Genomic DNA, 18,516 nt, shown 5'->3' on the forward strand with positions numbered 1-18,516 from the left:
GCAAACAGATATCCAGGTACAGGAATCACAGAGGCTCCCACAAAAGATGAACGTGGACAGACCCACACCAAAACATATCATAATTAAAATGGAAAAAGTTAAAGATAAAGAACGGATTCTAAAGGCAGCAAGAGAAAAACAAAGAGTCAGTTACAAGGAATCCCCATAAGGCTATCAGCTGATTTCTCTACAGAAACATTGCAAAGGAGAAGAGAGTGGCAAGATATATTCGAAGTCCTGAAAGGGAAAATCTATAACCCAGGATGTTCTACCAAGCAAGATTATCATTTAAAATAGAAAGAGAGATAAAGAATTTCTCAAACAAAAACTAAAAGAATACAGCAATATTAAACCTATCCTGAAAGAAATATTGAATAGTATTTTCTAAATAGTAAAGAAACAAGACTCTGCAGGAAAGGAAAAATCACAGTAGAAAAGGCAAATTTATAAAAGGATTGAAGATCACTGAAATAAGCCAGGATATAGATTTAAAATAATCAAAAAAAAATTTGTGAAAGTGATTATAACTACAATAAACAGCAAAATTATAAACATGTAAATGAGGACATTAAAAGCACAAAATGTTGGGGAGGGGAGTAAGAAAACATAGATCTTTTAGAATATGTTTTAACCTGTATGACTATCAGTCTAAAGCAAGTAGATACAGTAAGTCTCCTACATATGACCCTTCAAATTGAGAACTTTCAAAGATACAAATGTGCATTCCATCAACATCAGGTGTGAGTGAAATTGCAGCTTGCCCTCTGTCTCCTACTACTGACAGAGGAGGAAATATTCCCAAAGTCATTTTATGGAAGACACCATCACCCTGATATCAAAACCAGACAAAGACACTACAGAAAAAGAAAAATACAGGCCAATATCATTAGTGAAGATAGATGCAAAAATCCTCAACAAAATATTAGCTAACTGAATCCAGCAACACATAAAAGGGATCATACACCATGATCAAGTTTGATTCACTCCAGTGTCACAAGGATGGTTCAACATATACAAATCAATCAATGTGATATACCACATCAACAAAAGAAACAACAAAAACCACATGATCATCTCAATAGATGTAGAAAAAGCATTTGAGAAAATTCAACATCCGTTCATGATAAAAACTCTCACCAAAATGGGTATAGAGAGAACATATTTCAACATAATAAAAACCATTTATGACAAACCCACAGTCAATATAATACTCATCGGTGAAAAGCTGAAAAACTTCCTGCAAAATTCTGAAACAAGACAAGGATGTCTACTCTCACCACTTCTCTTCGACATAGTATTGGAAGTCTTAGCCACAGCAATCAGACAAGAAAAAGAAATAAAAGGTATCCAAATTGGAAGGGAAGAGGTAAAATTGTCATTATGTGCAGATGACATGATACTCCATATAGAAAACCCTAAAACTCCACACAAAAATTATTAGAACTAATAAATGAATTCAGCAAGTTAGCAGGATACAAGATTAATATATAGAAATCTGTTGTGTTTCTTTACCCTGATGAAATATCAGAAAGAGAAAGTAAAAAACAATGTCACTTAAAATCACATAAAAAAAAATACCTAGGAATAAACCTCACCAAGGAGGTGAAAGACCTATACGCTGAGAACTATAAATCACTGATAAAGAAAACTGAAGATAATTCAAAGAAATGGAAAGATATTCCATGCTCTTGCATTGGAAGAATTAATATTGGGTTAAATACCATACTACCAAGAGCAACCTACAGATTTAATGCAATCCCTATCAAATTACCCATGACATTTTTCACAGAGTTACAGCAAATAATCCTAAAATGTATATGGAGGCACAAAAGACCCAGAATTGCCAAAGCTATCCTGAGGAAAAGTAACAAAGCTAGAGGACTATCCCTCCCAGACTCCAGACAATACTACAAAGCTACAGTAATCAAGACACCATAGTATCTGCACAAAAACAGACCTATAGATCAATGGAACAAAATAGAGAGCCCAGAAATAAACCCAGACATCTACAGTCAATTATTCTTCGACAAAGGAGGCAAGAATACACAATGAAGAAAAGACAGTCTTTTCAGTATGTGGTGTTGGGAAAGCTGGAAAGTCTCATTTAAATCAATGAAGTTAGAACATCATACACAAAAATAAAATCAAAATGGCTTAGATATTAGACATGACACCATAAAACTCCTAGAAGAGAACATAGGCAAAACATTCTCTGACATAAATCATAGCAATATTTCCTTAGATTAGTCTCCCAAAGCAAAATAAATAAAAGCAAAAATAAACAAATGGAACCCAATAAGACTTACAAGCTTTTGCACAGCAAAGGAAACCATAAACAAAATGAAAAGACAACCCACAGGGATGGAAGAAAATATCTGCAAATGATGCAACTGACAAGGGCTTAATTTCCAAAGTACACAAAAGCTTATACAACTCAATAACAAAAAAACAAATAGCCCAGTCAAAAATGGGCAGATGATTTAAGTACACATTTCTTCAAAGAAGACATGCATATGGCCAACAGGCACATGAAAAGATGTTCAACATTGCTAATTATTAGAGAAATGCAAATCAAATCTACAATGAGGTATTACCTCACGTCAGTCAGAACATCCATCATTAAAAAGTTTACAAATAATAAATGCTGGAGAGGGTGTGGAGAAAAGGGAACCCTCTTACACTGTTGGTGGGAATGTGAATTGGTATAGCCACTATGGAAAACTGTATGGAGGTTCCTTAAAAAACTAAAAAGAGAGTTATCCAGCAATGGATAGAGAGTTATCCCAGTGGTATCCAGCAATCCCACACCTGGGCACATATCTGGAGAAGACAAAAGCTCTAATTTGAAAAGATACATGCACCACAATATTCACAGCAGCACTATTTACAATAGCCAAGCCATGGTAGCAATCTAAGTGTCCATCAACAGATGAATGGATAAAGAAGATGTGGTACTTATATACAGTGGAATATTAGCCATTAAAAAGAATGAAAAAATGCCATTTGCAGCAACATGGATGGACCTGGAGATTATCATACTAAGTGAAGTAAGTCAGACAGAGAAAGACAAATATCTGATGTGCTCTTTAATTTTCAGACAAGTACTTTGTAAACTATTTGTAGCAATGGCCAGTGTTCAATAAATATCTTATCCTTATTGACAATTTCACAAGTCAGAAATTCATTGGTCTTCACAGTTGCTGAAGGTATCTATTTCAACTCTATAATCAGTAACTGAAAATATTCCCAGGATGGGTTTCAAGTCCTATTGGATCTTCCAAGATATAAATGAAGGTTAAAATCTCACTAATCATTTGACTTCCATAAGTTCCTCTATTGACTATGAGACCATAGTAACACTCTGACTACCCTGAGGATATGAGTACAGATTCAAATCCAGCAGTTCTTAAAACACCTGGCTTTTCTCCTTGCTCAGGACTTGTAAATACATACAAGAATGGCCACAGGTGTTTGTGCGGAAGATTAGAATAATGGCAGTGGACATTTGCATTATTATAGGAGTATTCTTCCCAGGGTGTACTCAATCTCCTCTTTATTTAGTGGTGTCTGAGTTAGTAGAACTGACTCAAAGGTAAACATTGGTTAAAGGATTACAACTCCTTTTTGGCAACTCAGTTAATTCCTGAATTCACACACACACACACACACACACACACACACACACACACACACACACACAACTGCAGGTCATTAATGTGAGGTGTAGAATGCTTATAAATTTTGTTCCTAGGAATCTCCTGATTATTAACCATAGCCAGAACTTGCTTATTCCTATGGGTCTTTAGTTCTCAAATGCTACAAATTGATTCACTGACTGGCTAAATTAAGCCAGTTTTTAATTAGAAGGATATTTGGTTAATCACAGAATTGGCTGGAAAACTAGGAAAATAAAACTCAGAAAGTAACTAACTGGAATATATGTTCTACATAGTTCTGTTTTCTTTTAAATATCTTTTTATTAACTTTGAATAATATTCAAAATATCTGAGGAGAGAGTACCAAATTGGCTTACCATGTGCTTTTGGGAAAAGGATTGCAGGGCACATTGAATTATAGCACCACCAAGAGTGCAAGAGTGGGAAAGAGGCAGTTCCCCAGAAAAAAATCTCTACTGTAGTTAGGAAAATGAGGGCAAACTGATGTTTGGTAGCAAAACCCAGCAAACATCCCCTAACCTTGCTTTTATTTAGTGTAGACCACTGGGCACTAAACAAAATACTGAGCATAAATATACCACTGAAAAACTAAGTCTAGAAGTATCTTTTTTTTTTCCCCCTGCCGCTCAACAGAAAGCTTTTGCATTATTTTGAAAGAAAAGGAAAACAATACTGTCCTGTACATGAACAGCTTGTATTTTCCTTTCAAAGTTCTTTGAAATGCATTAGCCTTCACCAGTACTCTGGGAAAGAAGAAAATACTATTATCCTAATTTTTCAAGTGAGAAAAGCGAGACAGAAAGAGATTAAGTAGCTTGCCAGAGGCTAAAGCATCAGAATCAGGTCTGGTTAGAATTTGTGAATTAGAGCAACTCTCCCTGTTGCCCTTTCCCTCACTAAGAGCAGAGATAGAGGTGGAGTGGAGGAGGACTGGAAATTATGGAGCTTTGGGGGTACAAATCATTGCTAGCTTGTCATCAAAATTCTGATTTTGCCCTGTAAATGCAATGGCAGTAGATGTGGCAAAAAGTCTCCCTGCCAAATACACCTCAGAATTGTAACATTACCCTTTAGTCCAATTTTCACTGGCAACTTTATTGAAAAGCCCTGAGGTCATTTCTGTTGTGTTACAGACCTGCAGTGCCCTCTTCCGTACAGACTTCCCAGGAACACATCCCCTCTGTGAAAAAAAATGTCAGGTTCTCCTTCTGCATACAGCATTTCCTCTTTACTTCCTTTTTTGTATACTCCAGCTGTTCTCTGTGCAATACATCACTGGAATGCTCTTCATTTGAAAGCTCAGACTGTAGAAAATTATTTCCCTCATCCTAGTAGATAATTCTCTAATAATCTTTGACAGATTTTACTTTAACAATAGTTTGATCCATGGGAGCTAATCATAAAAATTATTGATTGGACATGGTAGATCATCCTCTGCTCATCAAGAAAGAGTTACACATCATAAAGAGGCATCGTGTCTGTACAAATTCTCAATTGAAATGAGAAAAAAAAAGAGAAACACTGATTCACTTGCTGACCTCCAATTCAGTTGTAATCTCCATGTTATGGTATTTCCTTTCAGTCTCTCTTCCTTGGTACCCAAGTTTTAATTTGACTGAGCAAAAATAAAGCCTCTGCCAATTACTTTTTTAGACATGGATACTCAAATCCAACATACTGTACTGGTATGTTGTTACTGTAGGACAGTATTTCTTTAACAATTCATTTATAAGTTGTGTTATAATCTTCCAAATTCAGTGAAAGGGATTTCAAAATAATAAATAATATTGAAGATAACAAACAGAAAAGCATTGAGATTAATTTATTTCATCCTTGTCTTTCAAAATAAATGAAAATTATTGCAAAAGACTGAACTTTGATGCATAAGAAGGTGATTAACTGATAAATATTCTTTAAAGTAACTTGTACCATGTTTCTCATTCACCTTCTCCATTCTTCAGGACATTTACTCTGTGTTAGGAAATATACTACGTACTTTATCTGCAGAGCATAGACTCTAGTATTTTTCCCTCTGTTCAAATTTCATTTCCATGATTTACCAGCTATGTGAAATTAGGCAAGCTACTCAGTCTCTCTAAGCTGCAGTTTCCTGCTCTGTAAACTGGGGACGATATTTATGACAATCTCATAGGATCTGTATGGAGATCAATTGAGATAAGGCATTAAAGCTCTTGCTGAAATTCTGGGACATTGAAGTTACTCATTGCATGTTAACTAATGCTATTAATAAACCTTATGATAATTCTACTAGTATCGTATTAGTCATTTCTAAGGTGAAGACTTTAAAAGAGTTCAAATGCTCTTTTTAAATTGCATATATGTCCAGTCTGTGCCCAAAGCCCATAATCTTATCTGATTATAATACATAGATTACTTTCCCTTGGAATTTTTGGCCCTTTGATCTAATTTCCTTGTATATGAATCAGACCTCAGTTTCCTTATCTTTATTCTGATTGCCTTGATATTAGACTTCCTTTTCCAGCTCTGATCTCAAAGCTCCTATACCGTACGGGCCCATTTTCATCCTCGTGCTCTACCTATGATGACCTGGACTGTCTTGGTACCTGCCCTTCCTCTACCAGGACTACTGAGAGCCCCATGGGACTGACATCATCAGTTCACTCTATTAGAGGAGGCTAAAGGATATTAACTATGGGTCTATCTATTCCAGTGGTTCTCAAACTTTAGCCTGCATCAGAATCATTTGGAGGACTTTGATAAAACACACATTTCCAGATTCCACCCCCAGAAGATTCGTTATATGTAGGGTGGGACACAAGGTTTTGCATTTCTAAGTTCGTAGATAATGCTGATGCAGCTGGTCTGGGGACCATATTTTGAAAACCACTGGACTATTTGTTTCCATCAAAGCTCCAACAGAACATGCTTGTCAGAAACACTGGTTTTCTTTCCAAATTAAGAAATAGCCTGCAAAGGAAACCGTAAACAAAACGAAAAGACAACCCACAGAGTGGGAGAAAATATTTGCAAACGATGAGACCGACAAGGGTTAATTTCCAAAATTTGCAAACAGCTCATGTGGCTCAGTATCAAAGAAAACCAAACAACCCAATCAAAAAATGGGCAGAACACCTAAACAGACATTTCTCCAAAGAAGATATGCAGATGAGCAAGAGGCGCATGAAAAGATTCTCAACATTGCTAATTATGAGAGAAATGCAAATCAAAACTACAAGGAGATATCACCTCACACCAGTCAGGATGGCCATCATCGAAAAGTCTACAAACAATAAATGTTGGAGAGAGTGTAGAGGAAAGGGAACTCTCCTACACAATTTACATTGTGTAGGAATGTAGATTGGTTCAGCCACTATGGAGAACAGTATGGAGGTTTATTAAGAAGCTAAAAATAGAGCTACCATATGATTCAGCAATCTCACTCCTGAGTATATATCCAGAGAAAAACATGACTTGAAAAGAAACATGCACTCCAATGTTCACTGAGTGCTGTTTACAATAGCCAAGACATGGAAGCAACCTAAATGTCCATCAACAGATGGATGGATGAAGAAGATGTGGTACACATATATACAGTGGAATATTACTCAGCCATTAAATGAAATAATGTCATTTGCAGCAACATGGATGGACCTGGATATTATCATACTAAGTGAAGTAAGTCAGACAGAGAAAGACAAGTACCGTATGATATTGCTTATACGTGGAAACTAAAAAAATGATACAAATGAACTGATTTACAAAACAGAAACAGACTCATAGAGAATGAATTTATGGTTACCAGGGTGGAAGGTGTGGGGAAGGGATAGATTGGGAGTTTTGAATTGACAAATACACACTGCTATATTTAAAATAGATAACCAATAAGAAGCACAGGGAACTCTGCTTAATATTCTGTAATAAGCTAAATGGGAAAAGAATTTGAAAAAGAATAGATACATGTATATATATAACTGAATCACTTTGCTGTACACCTGAAACACAACATTGTTAATCAGCTATACTCCAATATTTAAAAATAATAATAAAGTGTAAACTGATGCCTGAGGAAAGGAAAATAATAGCATAATTATTAATTAGACTTTCTAACTACAGTTTTCAGTGAATGCCAATTATGATCAGCATTTAGAAGTATCAAATACTTACTAATATTTGCACTACATAGCAAGTTACATAGCTATTAATTTGAATATTGCTAGTATGGTTTTTAGAGTGAAGTTATTTCAAGTTGAAAATACAAATTGTCTTGTATTAAAAAATGTCTTTTTACTGAGTTCAGGACATTTCACACATAGAATTTGCTTCCTCTGCTGTGAAGATAAGAAATTAGTTTCATTTATAATATAAATGTTTGAAAAGACAAAAGTAAAAATTTGATTATATCATTAGTTGAAAAATATTGAAACACAACCTGACATGATTATAATTTTGAAGATGTATTTCACAGAACTTCACTAGTGATTTTAGAATATTTAGTTTGAACCTCACCTCTTTTAATAGAGATTTCTAATAATTCTGTTAGGAATAGGCCTATGAAAGGGTTATTTGGGTACAAGGTCAATTTAATTTTAAGCATATTTGGCAAATTATATGCTTTGGCAGTCAAGCTTTTATGTTTATTAGGATTTATTGTATGTACATAATTTGAATATCACTCATTTTCAAACTAGTACAGTATAATACTTTATCAATACCACAATGTATATAATACAAACATTTTTGTGTGCTTTTTCAGATCCTGTGCTTTATTATGAATAGCATGACAACTGTTGTGGCAAAAAACCAAACCAAAACAAAAACATAAGAAAAAACAACAGTACAGATCCATAAATATTAAAATCTTAAATAAAATGGCTTTAATTATCCATTATTTTAGTATTTTTCTAAATTCTTAAATCTCTCATTTCAGTATTAACCTAAACTCAGACCTATGGGATTTTAAAGGCCAAAAGTTTTGCAACAACCTACTGTAAACACCATATAAATATGCATTGTCCCATATACTATATATAATAGGTGTTCCATTTGAGCTCAGTTTCTACAATTATTTTTCTGCATAATTCTGTGGAAGATGTGCTTCCAACATTTCCCCACCATATTACATGTTTTGAAGTTCCTTCTTCCAGCTTTCTATATTTGATTCTTAAACACAAACTTATTTCCTCAATAATTTGTGTACAATATTCCACTGTTAAATTAGGGAAACGATATGGGATTTAAATTTCAATTAAGGCAAACATCTAAGCCAAATGTTATACAGCTTATTAAAGTAACATTTATAAACTGATTGTGGGATACAGCAGTCAATTACTACAGATCATATTATAAAAGAGATCAAAGTCTAAGCTTTCTATGTATCATGAAAATGAATTGTATATACTCACACAATCATTCACTCTCTGGTTCACTTAGTTAAAAAAAATTGGCTGTCTTCTATGAAACCGACATAGAATGAAAATTGTTCTCTTAAAATTAAAATGAGCTCTTCTAATCTGGTGTGTACTTCATACATGTTATAATACTTTTTAAGTCTTTATGTCATATATCTATTTCAAAATATCTTTTTGCCAGACTCTAAGGTGTGCTTATTCATTCACGTATTCTTTTATTCATCCATGCAGTGAACTTTTGCTGAACACCAACTATAAGTGAGGCACTCTTTTGGGTGAGATAAGTAAGAATAATGCATTTGTCAAGAAATGGCATGTACACAGTGACTCTAAAACACGGTAAATTGTGAAGTTGTACAAGAAAAAGTGAGATCAAAAGCTCCTTGAATTCACAGGAAGCCACTGTCTTCTGCTGGAACATTTAGCATTTAGATCCTGTTGTTTTTATGGATGCTGTTGTTTTTATGGCAGAATCTCCATGGTACTTTGGATATTTAAGATATTACTCCATTTAAAAGTGCTCAACTGATACAGAGACAGCGCTTTACAGAAATTACCTCCAGCACTCCAGCACTGAAGCAGAATTGCCTCTGCAGACAAGGAAAGCAGGTCACGGACATAAAAACTTTCAGCCTCCCCGTTCTCATTCTGGTGATATTTCTGCTGGTACCTGCTGCTCTTTCCTTAAGAGCATTTTCTGTAGAGAAGATTTATGTGGGTTGCTCAAGGAAATTAAGATCAATTGGAGATCATCTTTCTGTAACCCTGAGTCCCTAAGAACTACCTTTAAAATCTTCACAGTCATGGAGCAGTCAGCTTACAACAATCCATATAATACAACATTTATTAGTTTTGGTTTGAATTTGGTCATTGATATTTGAGCTTTCAGGTATTTCTAAGATGAATTTATGACAACTGGTTTTGTTCAGCGATATAACTTCTTTTTAATTTTAAAGGTAAATAGGACGGTGCTCTAGATTGCATCATTTATTCCTGTATATTCACTAAGAGTATTTTTTCCAGCACTATTCATGTTTTTAAATATAAAAGTAAATGATAGGAGGTTCAGTAAATTTACCTTTGCACCAGTATTTCAAATATCCTTTATTTTGAAGAAAATAAGATATATTATCCTATGTAGTATTAAAACTAATTGGACCTTCTTTTTCCCATGCCACTTCCGCCTAGGGATTACTCTTGAGATATTTCATATTAATATTAAACATGAGGGTTTAATTTAACATGCTGGTAAACATGATTTACCAGAAGAATTTAAACAACTACATATCTTAATATAGAGCTACATCTAATGATTCTTTTATTGAATTGTCACATTTTTCAGTTTAAATCCCACATAGTAAAAGACATACTTTTTAAAAATATATATTCATATTTTATATACAATGCAAGTAATAAAGCTAGTTCAACTTCATTTCTTAAGGAATCAAAATATTTATGCTTCTGATATATTTTGATCACTCAATGGAGGCATGACATACTTACCTTAAATTTCTTTTGAGTAAACATTTAATTACTAAAGGAACTTCAAAGCTGTGATATAACATTAACTGAAATAGTTTCTCTAATATTTTTAATACATCAGTTTGTCAATGAGCTATATACAGAGATTATACATTTTACATTGTTTTAATATGAACCAAATGCCAATTTCTTGAGTGCTTACTGAATGATGACTCGCTATAATTTGCTGCAATCATTTTATTTGCTTATAAAAGTTTCCATTTACAAACCTTTTTTAAAGATTTATATAATGTATTAAAATCTTAGATTAATAAAATACTACTTTTCTCACCTTTTACAAATAATAACGGGAGCTCATCAAAACTCGTGCATAATATCAAGTAATAAAATAAGGTACCTTGAGTTCTTAAGTAAACTTAATTTGGTGAAATTTTAAAAATAGTATATAGAATAGTAAGATACCATTTTAATAAAATGTTACACAAAATAGGATGCAGTAAATAATGTTGTCCTTTACTCAAAAGTAATCATTTTCAAAAATTAAATAAAAGACATATTATTTGAGAAAATGCTGTGATTCTAGGAAGCAAAAATAAGTACCTCAAAATATGCAATATTTTATATATACTGTATCAGACTACAAGTATTTTAAAACTTGCCTTAAAAAAATTATATTTTGGGAGGTCTTCTCAATTTAACACCTACAAATATAATTCACAGATTTAGCCATTCCTCTCTTGATAGATATTTAGGCTAATTCTAAGTTTTATAAATCACAAAAAATCTGCAGTGAAAAAAACTCATATATGCCAAACGTACTAGTTTATGTTGTTGCTTTAGGGTAGATACGTGAGTCACATTTTATATTTTAATAGGTACTGAAAAATTGACTTTTCATATTGGAAACTAAATTTTTGGTGGTGAGCATGTTGTAGGGTATAGAGAAGTAGAAATATAAGGTTATACACATGTAACCTATAATGTTATAAATCAATGTTACCTCAATTTTTAAAAATAAATAAATAGATAAAATGTATTAGAGAGCACATTTCTTTAAAGGAATTTTTGGATAAATTTATTTATAAAACAAGAATGCCTGGCATTATATTTTGAACTGTTTTGTGGTCACATATTACATTTCATTAAAATCAGACACAATCATATCACTGATTGGATGTACTAAGTTTCATCATGTTTCTATGTATATGGTGGTATAAAGTATATTCTCCCATTGTGACAAATGATGACAAGTTATGTTATTTCTCCTCCTCTCCATTAATGGAATTCAGCCATAAAATGCATATCTAATATTAAATAAATTCTCCACACAATCCCAAGCATGTGTTATTATCAACACTGCAATTTTTGCCAATCTAATGGGTGAAATATTAGGACCTCTGGACTTATTCCAGGAATGATGAATCAGATAATTAGAACCAACCCTCGTAATGAAGACAACATAAATACTTGAACAATTTATGTACTTTCAATTTATATGTATAGTAAATAAATGTTAATTATATTTATTATTTTCTGTATTTTTATTTTCACATTTACATATTCTTAAACACATGAAAAATCTAGCAACATTCTGTAGTGCAGAATCAAAAGACTGTAGTCAAAATTAGAGTGGCTTTCATAGGAGTTTGGGGAACAAATTTTATATGGAAATACAATTGTGTTTTGTTCTTGTAGCCCATAACCATGGTAAAACCACTTATTAATTCCATGAGTCTTTGAAATACATTATTTGCTATATTACACCTAAACAATCTCTCTCTGTCTCATTAATCCACCAGCTAGAATGTGTAGTAGAATGTTAAAAGGAAGAAGTGGTGAGAACAGAATCCTTGCCTTTTTCACAATCTTAGAGGAAAAAATTTCAGTTTCACCTTAAGTATGATGCTAGCTGTAGCTGTTTCTTAAAAATGCCTTTATCTCTACGTCTTTAGGGTGGGAGGGAGATGCAAGAGGGAGGGGATATGGGGATATATGTATATGTATAGCTGATTCACTTTGTTATAAAGCAGAAACTAACACACCATTGTAAAGCAATTATACTCCAATAAAGATGTTAAAAAAATAATAATAAAATAAAATAAAGTTTCCAAAAAAAAATAAATGCCTTTATCAGTTTGAGGAAACCTACTTCTCTTCCTACTTTACTGAAACATATTACCATGAAATTTTGTCAAATTCTTTGTGTGCATCAATAAAAATTTCATAACATTTTTAGCTTGTTGATATGATGAGTATATTTGGGCATGCTATATGATCTTTTTTACATACTGCACAAAAACTCATTCCGAAGTATTTCATTGAGGATTTTAATGAATATACAAACAAAAACCTCTGGCTGTGTGTGTATGTGCATATATATATATATATATTTAAAAACTAAACCTTAAGAACAAGTTTGTACACATATATATACCCATTTATTTTATTATTTCTTTAAATGATAGTTAAGAAAGTTATTTGTAGTACCATTTTAAAATGTATGCTTTTTAAATAAATTTGACCTAGATCTTGGTTTTTCATCTTTCTTTGTTAATTATATACATTTTACATACTTTTTGTGGTCCACTGTAAATAAGAAAAAGAAAGAAAGGAAGGAAGGAAGAAAGAAAGGGAGGAAGGAAGGAAAGAAGGAAGCAAGGAAGGAAGGGAGGGAGGGAGGGAGGGAAGGAGGAAGGGAGGGAGGGAGGGAGTGGGGGAGGAGGGAAGAAGGAAGGAAGGAAGGGAGGGAGGAATGCAGGGAGGGAGGGAGGAAGGGAGGGAGGGAGGGAGGAAAGGCGTGAGAGTGTTAGGAAAAGAATAATTCCTGAGTTACTCACAGCCTAACAAAGTAACTGTTGTTTAGTCAGAAAGCAGATTCAGGACACATTTCCACTGTTCATTATATTTGTTAATTTAAGATATAAACTTATATTTTTATACATTAAGGGTGAGATTAATCCCTAGATACTGTTGTGTGGCCTGGAGTAAGAGGGTGACAGCTAAGAAGAAAACCAGAGAAGGTTAAGAATGTTAGGAGCAGTGATATTGATATTTAAACTTAAGATGTTTGCTATTTTGTGTTGTTTCTCTTGGTTCTCATCAAATTTTTAAAATTTTGTCACATTAAAAAACATGTTTTTTTTTAATTTAACAAATTTATATTCACACATAATTTCAAATAATATTCTATTGTAAAATAGTTGAATTATTAAAGTCTATTTGCTACATACCTGTGTTCTGGTTCTCATTACCATATGAATTTATCATCATTTATGCTATTATTAGGATAATGGTACCACAATGACAGTTTCTTTAGTAAACTGGAAATAAATTATCCCATGTAAATTTGGACACAGATTTATACCTAGTACATAATAAGACTGTAACCTGAAGATACTAAGCTCTCTAAAAATAGTGTCACTCCAAAAGTGTGTGTGTGTGTGTTTTTCAGCCAACAAAACAAACAGAAAGCAGTTATAAGGACTATCATAGTGAGAATTAAACATTTTACATATAAGTGCAAGTTCTTGCCAAGCAAATTCATGATTCAGGGCATTTGGCAGGTGGCCTTACTTTGGAACTGGTAAGTAATGACATTAAACACTTGAATCATACAACTACAGTCTCTTGTTCTAGACTTTTTGATGATGGCCATTCTGACTGGTGTGAGGTGATACCTCATTGTAGCTTTGATTTGCATTTCTCTAATAATTAGTGATGCTGAGCATCTTTTCATGTGTCTTTTGGCCTTCGGTATGTCATCTTTGGAGAAATCTCTGTTTAGATCTTCTACCCATTTTTCAATTGGGTTATTTGTTTTTTTGATATTGAGCTGTATAAGCTATTTGTTTATTTTCGAGATTAATCCTTTGTCTATTGCATCATTTGCAAATATTTTCTTACATTCTGTAGGTCTTTCGTTGTGCAAAAGCTTTTAAGTTTAATTAGGTCCCATCTGTTTATTTTTGTTTTTTTATTTCCATTACTCTAAGAGACAGATCTAAAAAGATATCGCTGCGATTTCTGTCCAAGAGTGTTTTGTCTATGTTTTCCTCTAGGAGCTTTATAGTATCTGGTTTTACATTGAGGTCCTTGATCCATTTTGAGCTTATCTTTGCATATGGTGTTAGAGAATATTCTAATTTCATATTTTTAATATGTAGCTGTCCAGTTTTCCCAGCATCACATATGGAAGAGACTATCTTTTCTCCATTGTATATTCTTGCCTCCTTCATCATAGATCAATTGACCATAGGTCTGTGGGTTTATTTCTGAGCTTTCCAACCTGTTCGATTGATCTGTAAGTCTGTCTTTGTGCCAGTACATACTGTTTTGATGGCTGTAGCTTTGTAGTATGGTGTGAAGTCAGGGAGTCTGATTCCTCCAGCTCCATTTTGCTTTCTCAAGATTGCTTTGACTATTTGGGGTCTTTTGTATTTTGATGCAAATTTTTAAAATGTTTTATTTTAGTTCTGTAAAAAATGCCATTGGTATTTTGATAGAGATTGCATTGAAACTGTAGATTGCCTTGGGTAGTATAGTCATTTTAACAATCATTCTTCAATCCAAGAACACAGTATACCTTTCCATCTGTTTGTGTCATCTTCGATTTCTTTCATCAGCATCTTATAGTTTTTGGAGGACAGGTCTTTTGTCCCTTGAGGTAGGTTTATTCCCAGGTGTTTTATTCTTTTTGATGTGATGGTAAGCAGGATGGTTTCCTTAATGTCTCTTTCTGATCTTTCATTGTTAGTGTATAGAAATGTAACAGATTTTTGTGTATTAATTTTGTATCCTGCAACTTTACTGAATTCATCAATGAGTGCTAGTAATTTTCTGGTAGAGAGCATGTGGAGAAAAAGGAACCCTCCTGCACTGTTGGTGGGAAGGTAAATTGGTACAGCCACTATGGAGAGCAGTATGTTAGTTCCTTAAAAAACTAAAAATAGAGTACCATATGACCTGAAATCCCACTCCTGGGCATATGTCCAGAGAAAACCATAATTTGAAAAGATACATGCACTCCAATGTTCCTTGCAACACTGTTTACAATAGCCAAGATATGGAAGCAACCTAAATGTGCATCGACAAAGGAATGGATAAAGATGATGTGGTACATATATACAATGGAATACTACTCAGGCATAAAGAAGAATGAAATAATGCCCCTTGCAGCAACATGGATGGACCTAGGGATTATTATACTAAGTGAAGTAAGCCAGACAGACAAATATCATATGATACCACTTACATGCAGAATCTAAAAAAAAAGCTACAAAGGAACTTACATACAAAACAGAAATAGACCCACAGACATAGAAAACAACTTACGGTTACTAGGAGAAAGGAGGTGGAGAGGGATAAATTAGGAGTTCGGGATTAACATGTACACACTACTATGTATAAAATATGTAACCAACAAGGACCTATTGTATAGCACAGAGATCTATACTCAATATTTTGTAATAACCTATAAGGGAAAAATAATCTTAAAAAGAATATACATATATATATATATATATATACACACACACACACACATACATATGTGTATATCTGAATCACTTTGCTGTACACATGAAACACACATTGTAAATCAGCTATACTTCAATAAAAATAAAGTCTCTTGTTCTAATCTCATGCTCATCAAACAACCTTCTGAAAAAATATGTGGTTTCCTGTGTTCATGTATCTACAAGGAGAGAATACACGATCTCTGTGACAGAGAGCCTCTGAGTCGTAAATTAATAAACTGGCATTCTAATGTTATTTGTTAGCCTCAGAAGCTCAGTCAATGTGAACCATCTTTAAGGAATGCAGAGACACCCCCTCCACCCGGGATGCTGGCTGATCAGGTAAATATACCAACATGATGTCTGACTGTGGGTACCTATGAAGGAAACCAATGGGCCCATTCCAGGCTACAACTCCATGTATTCTTGGTAACTGTAAACGTTTCCTTCCTGAAATTACAATGTCTAGTATGTCCTGTTATGATTCAATGTTTAATGAATGTTTTAGTTGAAATAATCAACATATATGACCTTAAGCTAGAAAAACATATAGTACCATTTAATTTACCCTCCCTTATTTTATCACTCCAATGATAATTACAATTGTACTCATTCTTCTTTCTCTAATATAAGATCATCATTATTTTAATTATTTAGTATAATTTTAACTATTGAATACATAGTCTTTTTAGGAATAAAATTCACAGTAGTCCATGAAACAAATATTTCTTGTATATACAGTTTATGAAATTTTATTTTATCGATTTTATTTGTCTGATTTTACTTATTAAAGACTGAATCATTTCTTTCATTATTTTCAATGAAATAAATGCCTCTTGGAAACATGGTTTTTAATAACTAAGATATCCATTACTTAGATGAGGAGAAAATGTCCTGCACCTGCTACATATTAAGAATTTTCTGGAGCTTCCCTGATGGCACAGTGGTTGAGAATCTGCCTGCTAATGCAGGGGACACGGGTTCGAGCGCTGGTCTGGGAAGATCCCACATGCCACAGAGCAACTAGGCCCATGAGCCACAACTACTGAGCCTGCGCGTCTGGAGCCTGTGCTCCACAACAAGAGAGGCCGCAATAGTGAGAGGCCCGCGAACCGCGATGAAGAGTGGCCCCCGCTTGCCACAACTAGAGAAAGCCCTCACACAGAAATGAAGACCCAACACAACCAAAAATAAATTAATTAATTTTTTAAAAAAAAGCAGTAGATCTTAAAAAAAAAGAATTTTCTGGAAATAGATTTTTCTCATTGAAATAAAAAGTAACCTTAATATTAATTTTAAGGTATATTTTAATACAAAAGTATATTTTCAAGTGTCCCACTAAAATTAAGAGGTATTACAGAAAAGTAAGAATTTAATATATACTATACATTTAAAAGAAATGGAAAAATTTCACTAGACTTCAGAAATAATTATAACTTTCTCCTCATATAGAAATGAACAAGTTATGTTGGATGTCTCAACTCCTACATTATTCTGGGGAAATATATTTAACATCTAATGAGATGTCAATGCTCTGTATGAAATGGGAACACCTTCTAATTTTCAATTTCACATTGCATCACATAAGTGGAATGTATTCTTTGGAAAAGGAGCTAAGGAGATCTCATGTTCTTTACGTTTTAGATTCTCTTCTCTAAGTTTTAGCTGTTCAGGTTGTCTCTTGCCAACATGTTTACATAAAGCCTTCTAAGAAATCAGAATGTACTGGCTAGATTTGTGACTGGAATTCACATGGATAGTTTCCATGCAATTCTTGCAGCAAAAATGTCTCCTAAACTTAGAAAAATTACAGGAGTACAATGGATTACACATCCCTTGACAACTGAAGGTTTTTGGGTCTTATGCATCTTGATATCAAGAAACTTCCAACAGCCGTCTTATAAAGTATATAAGCTTCTGGTATAACTATATTCTTTAGGAAATGCTAATCAGCTAATCCAAGGAAAAAAAACCCACCGCCACTCCCCCAATGCAAATTTTCCTCTTTATAGATAAGTTTTGTGTGCATACTAACTGTGATGTTTAATACTGACTTGAAGTTAGACCAGTTACTTCCCTTCCTCCCTTCCTTCTTTTCTTCTTTCCTTTCTTCCATTCTTCCTTCTTTCCTTCCTTCCTAGCTTCTTTCTGTGCAGCATATTTTACTAGAATTTAGATGGGTAACAAGACCCACCCTATTTCCTCTATTTCCAGTCAGACAGCTCTTGGATTGGAAAAAGACTGAGACTTAAGAGAAACTGGCAGCATGAAGAACCAAGAGCTGATTATAAAGTTACTCTAAAACTGAGGTTTTTTATCTTCCCCTAATCCATCAAGAAAGTATATCATATTATTAATATTCATGCAAAAACTATTATTCAGAGTAGACGAAGTTTCCATTGAAGAGTGACCTTCTTATTTCCCAACAAAGCCTGAAGCACTTATTGGGCCTGG

This window comes from Globicephala melas, chromosome 16 (assembly GCF_963455315.2).
Source record: "Globicephala melas chromosome 16, mGloMel1.2, whole genome shotgun sequence".
In the NCBI taxonomy this organism is placed as follows: Eukaryota; Metazoa; Chordata; class Mammalia; order Artiodactyla; family Delphinidae; genus Globicephala; species Globicephala melas.